We start from the raw sequence: 6,000 nt of genomic DNA, 5'->3' as shown, positions 1-6,000 counted from the left end.
TGGGTAAAGTGTTAAACCAGACAGACTGTTGGGTATGCTCTCAAGTACCTCAAGGTCATAGCAAATCAGGACTAGTACCATTCCCTTTAACTGTAGGAGAGGTACTTGAGTTAAGTGGTGGGAGGCCGGTGGACAAGAGGTTTAATATCTCTAGTCCTCCTAGTTTGAAGCTCCACCAATATCATGTGGATAGGTCCTTAGTATGCTTTAACATTTCCAATCCCCGAAAGCCGGTAAATTGGGAAGTGTCATGGAGTAATCAAACCATGACCTTTTCATACAGAGCCGACAGAATGCCCATAGACACAGAACTTATACGCCAGATAGCCGACCATGGAAGATTTTTCCGGTATAGGTACACTTTAGGAAGTAGGACCACCAGGATACTGTGCACATATCGTACAAACAGATACGTGTACTAAACAGATGGGAGAATTAGGGTAAGGAGGTTTCACATGGAAAGTTTGTAACATGGTTATGTCATACTCAGTCCCATATGTTCTCCCCGATGATGCATATTTCATATGCGGGAGAAAGGCCTATAAGTGGCTTGCCCCAAACTCAGAGGGATTGTGTTACATTGGAAAAGTACTGCCTGAAGTAATGACTGTATCCCATAACAAAATGAAAGACATTCACCGCGGTGCCCAAGCTCCTTATACTCACACTCATTACGAGCACGTCGCTAAAAGGCACCTGATAGAGAGGACAGAGCATCCAGCCTCTGATCTGATCCATGAATCCACCGGGATTCAATTCTTACTCGCGTTAGATATCACTCGTACCGCCAGAGGAGTGATAAATTATAAATATATATCTGCGCTAGCGAACTTGTTAGACAATATCACCGAAATGTATGACGACACGTTCAGGTACACTGGGAAAGAGTTACAAGCCTACAAAATAGAGCTGGTTCAGCATAGGATGATTCTCAATTATCTCACAGCAGTGACAGGCGGGTATTGTGTTACCCTATCAACTCAATATGGAATAAAGTGCTGCACGTACATTACAAACAGCACGGAGGACCCAGCCGAGGTCATAGACCAAAAGATGGATGACATTTTACAATTAAAGTGGGAGTTCCGAAGGAGACATAATCTCACTCTCGCTGCTGTGAGTAATGAGCTGACCGGTTGGGTGTCATGGTTGAACCCACGAAATTGGTTCTCTGGTTTAGGAGAATGGGCCCAAGGTATTATTATGGATGTAGGGAAATTTCTCTTGTGTATTCTGGGAGTCGTCATATTGGTTGGCCTGATATTTAGATGCGTTCGGATTTTAACGAAGTGTAAAGGTAATACCAGAGTGATGAGTCTGAGGAGCGAGGACACTGTAATAACAACAACTAATTTGATTTATGACCCAACGATAGAGACAATGTTGTGATGAAAATGTGATTCCACGGTCCGTTTCTTTCACCCGTTTCTCCTTTGTTTTCCTCCAAGGTACAAAGACATCCACTTGGAAGAAGAATTTGATAACCTCTTTTATACAGACCATTGATGGACTAATACCACAGACCCCCAATATCCCTAGTGACTTTAACTTTTATGAAAGCCCAAATATTTTAGCGACTGTAATTTTCTGGACAATGGAAAAGCTTTTGTCACCATTTATAGCAAAAGCACCGAGAGACATCAGACAACACGTACATCAAGACAAGACATCAGACAAGACCTTAATCGGCGACTGTTTATTTAAACTCACATAGTTTACGACTGCATTTATAACGATTGTTTCTTATCTTCATCTCTACAACCTCCAGGTAATGACACACATAGTCGACAGGGAATATAGACACATATATCAGCATTCACATGTTCCCCCCTTCATGTATCATCAACTAAATGTGCTCCCCCATTTGTTGCAACCAAAAACCGAAAAGAGCTCGGTAGAGTTTGACAGCCCATCCACAGACCCTTGATACGGGATAAGAAGGATTCAAATGTATACTTCGCAATACCTCGAAGCTTGATTTAAAACACGTATGATACATGACCCCTCAAACATGGATTCATACACACACGCTTCTACTATCTCACTAGGTCATACTTTTTCCAGCTTCTCCTATCCTCCCTCTACCCAATCATAAAAAGGTATTCCATGATGACATATATTTTTCTTTTTTTGAACTGTTTTAGGAAGTGGCAGTTATTGATGACTGCCAAAGGGTGGACTGTCAAAGTCGGAAAAATATCATGCTACACATTGCCATACATTCACCCCATGCGCTTGCCCGCTGCACATGCACATTTTCTCCCGTGCGTGCGCATATTCGCAGTTGCGTGACGACGCCTCCACGGGCGTGCGCTCGGGCGCGTGGTATGTGCATTTACGGTAGAGTTTGTGTGCGTCTGGCGGGCGACTCAATCGTTACATAGTAAATCCAAATAGTATGTTTTATAGATAATGTTCCCCTTGATGATAACTGTAAGTTTGTTTATTATAACTGGTCCCTGGACAGAGGAATTCCTCTTTGCATGATACGAAGGGTCAGATAGGGTTTGAGCAGTGGTGTTTGGTACCTAACTAAAGAACATTTTATTAGAAACAATCCGGTGCTGGTTAGGTAAAGATTAATCGCTCCTGCGTATAGTCATGTCTATTAGTAGTTTCTGGACATTTACTATATTTGCGGTTCATTATCCATGCGGCGGGAATCCTGAGATTCCCTCCCACCTGAGCAGTTCGATATAGTCACAGCCCACCTGTTCAAACTAACCTATGACCTTTTGTTATAATGCGGGGAGACATTCCTGTGTCCAATGAACAATGAGATTATAGGTCCCTTTGTAGTGTACTGTACGCAGTGTATATAAGAACAGCCAGCCTGGCCAGCTCAGTCTTCTCTCCACAACGGTTTTCATCATTGACTAACTAGAGAGCTGGTACCAGGACTGCGCAGCGATCGTTCCCCGGTGTGTAAGTTATTCTCTGTAACCAACTTATTCTCTGACTGTATTTTGCCACGTTCTCTTTTTCTCTCTCATTGTATGTTATTGTTTGCGATTGTGCCGCTATTGTATATTTATGTGTAGTTATTCTGCTTAGATATTGATGTTAGTCTGTAGTGTATGAACTGTTAACTGTTTTCCCCTTTTTACATAGCTAAATATTGTTAGTAAAGGTGTTGGAACCTTAGCAAGGTATTGTGTGTTTAATACATTACTGAGGGTATTTGGAGCGTCTCAATCGCTCAAACAGCTTTCACATTAACAAGGTCAAGCAGCGTTATATCGCTACAGTATTTCAGTAGTAAGGTTTACAGTACAAACTCAATCTTTCAGTGTGTTGCATACAAGGTTTACTGAGTGTCATCCCGCTCGTGTTCCCCTCGTGGTCACGAGCATCCGCTACGCTGGTAGCGTAGCATTACGGTAGTCGGCCGCCTATAGCGTGCTCGACACCAAGCGTTAAGCTGTGAGCGAGCGTGCCGCATGTGCGTCTCGACCACGGCTAAGCGTCTGCTACGCTAAGTGCGTACCCTTAATGTACCCCATACGCCAATTGCGTACTGAGTCTCTTACCCATATATAGTGAATGTTATAAGGTAATAAATCGGCATTATCAGAATCTTTGGACATCTATAAATACGTTTAAATTGGGACGTTTAAATTGGGAATTTTTTTATCTATTTACAATTGGACTTTTTAATCATAATAAATTGTTTTTATATTATATTATTTTTGCGCTCTCTTATATAGTCAAGTCTATATATTCATTTTATTTATCTTTTCAGTTGTTTCAGAGCACTGTGTGAGAGCTGCAAAAATAAGTTAAATATATTAGTGTGGTTATTCTATATCTATAGCGCCTGTACTGAATTTTCCTAATTGGCTTATTTGGTATATGTTTATATGCCCCTAAATAACTCAATTAGCAGATTATTTTAGATTATTTTAATTTAATCGTAAATATCATTAAACATGGAGGGCAGAACAACTCTCACCTCACACTTGCATCCCTTCCCCCTTTGCTCCATCTCCCCTGTAAATAATATACCCACTGGATATAATAAAATAAAATAACATTTATACAAAAATATACATGCTGTAGGACATCTTAACCTGAGCGCTGAAGGAACAGTAGTCTTATTATTTATATTAAAGTGGAGTGAGGAACACAGCTCTTTGTGTGTTATAAAGCTGTTATACAGCTGTTATACAACCCCATCAGCAAAAACAGACCACATTAACAGTAAAAAAATGGTGTCAGAAAGTAAAATAGTGGGGCCCCTCAACTACCCATGCCACTGCCTTTCTCATCTGAATGCCCCCACTCCAGGCCACCCATAGTTCCTCTTACCAGAGGGCCCTATACAGCCAGACTCAGCACAGTGATGGACAGTCAGCACAACCACAGCACAAGTACTCTTATGCCGCATTACGGTCATTCTGGCAAATCTCCACTGTGGTTTATAAAGATCTGCTTCCTCCGACCTCAGAAAATCTGGTTGCAAACCAGATTTGTTGACCCCTGGCTTAGATTGCTACAATTCTGAACCCTTCCCTCACCACTCTACAGTTTATCCTTATTACTGCTAAAGTATGGTCATAACTGATAAGGAGAAAGAGGGTCATGTTGCCATAAATGCGTCATTGTGGACCTGCTCCTACTCTTAAAAGGTGTGATTTATGGCATTTTACAGCATGGGTACAATGCTTCCAATACCAGAAATGCCCACTTCTCGACTAATAGGGATGGGGCATTTCTGTCAGGAGGTCAAAAGATTTGGCAAGTATGCTCTGCCTATGCTGTGCCTCTCTGCCAGTTGCTTTTTATGCTTTCTGTACAAACACAATAAAATTCAAACGCAAGTTACCTATAACACCCTAAACCCCACCTTCTCTTACATACATCTTCAAGCTCATCTCATCCCACCCCACCCATTTTACTGTGCCAGTGACAGACTCCTCTTCTCCTCCTTGATAACTTCTTCCTATTACAGCCTGTATTGTAAATGTGCCCTGAAGACCCATATCTTCACTGAAGCCTACTATCCCCGAACTTACTCTAAATGCCGAAACCCTGCATTACCCATTTCTACTACCCTCTGCCTCTTTGTGTATTCCCATCTCTACATTACATTATCTCACTAGCAGAGCCATAGTCCTACTGTATTCTACACATTATTATGTAAATTGAGCACTGTAATTATTAAAGATGTGCGGCGGGCACTTTTTGTGTTTTGTGTTTTGGTTTTAATTCTAACTCCATTTTTGTGTTTTGGTTTTGGCATGGTTTTGCCAAAACCACCCTTTCGAGTTTTGGTTTTGGATCTGGATGATTTTTAAAAAAAAACCATAAAAACATCTAAAATCAAATAATTTGGGGGTAATTTTGATCCTACGGTATTAACCTCAATAACATTAATTTCCACTCAATTCCAGTCTATTCTGAACACCTCACACCTCACAATATTGTTTTTAGGCCAAAAAGTTGCACCGAGGTCGCTGTATGACTAAGCTAAGTGACACAAGTTGGCGGCACAAACACATGGCCCATCTAGGAGTGGCACTGCAGTTGCAGACAGGATGGCACTTAAAAAAACTAGACCCCCAAACAGCACATCATGCAAAGAAGTAAAAGAGGTGCAATGAGGTAGCTGTATGGCTAAGCTAAGCGACAAAAACAATTGGCCCATCTAGGAATGGCACTGCAGTGTCAGACAGGATGGTACTTTAAAGAACTAGGCCCCAAACAGTACATGATGCAAAGAAGAAAAAGAGGTGCAATGAGGTAGCTGTATGACCAAGCTAAGCGACAGAAGTGTGCAGCACAAACACCTGGCCCATCTAGGAGTGGCACTGCAGTTGCAGACAGGATGGCACTTTAAAAAAACTAGGCCCCAAACAGCACATCATGCAAAGAAGTAAAAGAGGTGCAATGAGGTAGCTGTATGGCTAAGCTAAGCGACAAAAACAATTGGCCCATCTAGGAATGGCACTGCAGTGTCAGACAGGATGGCACTTTAAAGAACTAGGCCACAAACAGCAT

This window comes from Pseudophryne corroboree, chromosome 5, assembly GCF_028390025.1.
Source record: "Pseudophryne corroboree isolate aPseCor3 chromosome 5, aPseCor3.hap2, whole genome shotgun sequence".
NCBI lineage: Eukaryota > Metazoa > Chordata > Amphibia > Anura > Myobatrachidae > Pseudophryne > Pseudophryne corroboree.
Note: the sequence above shows the minus strand (reverse complement) of the source record.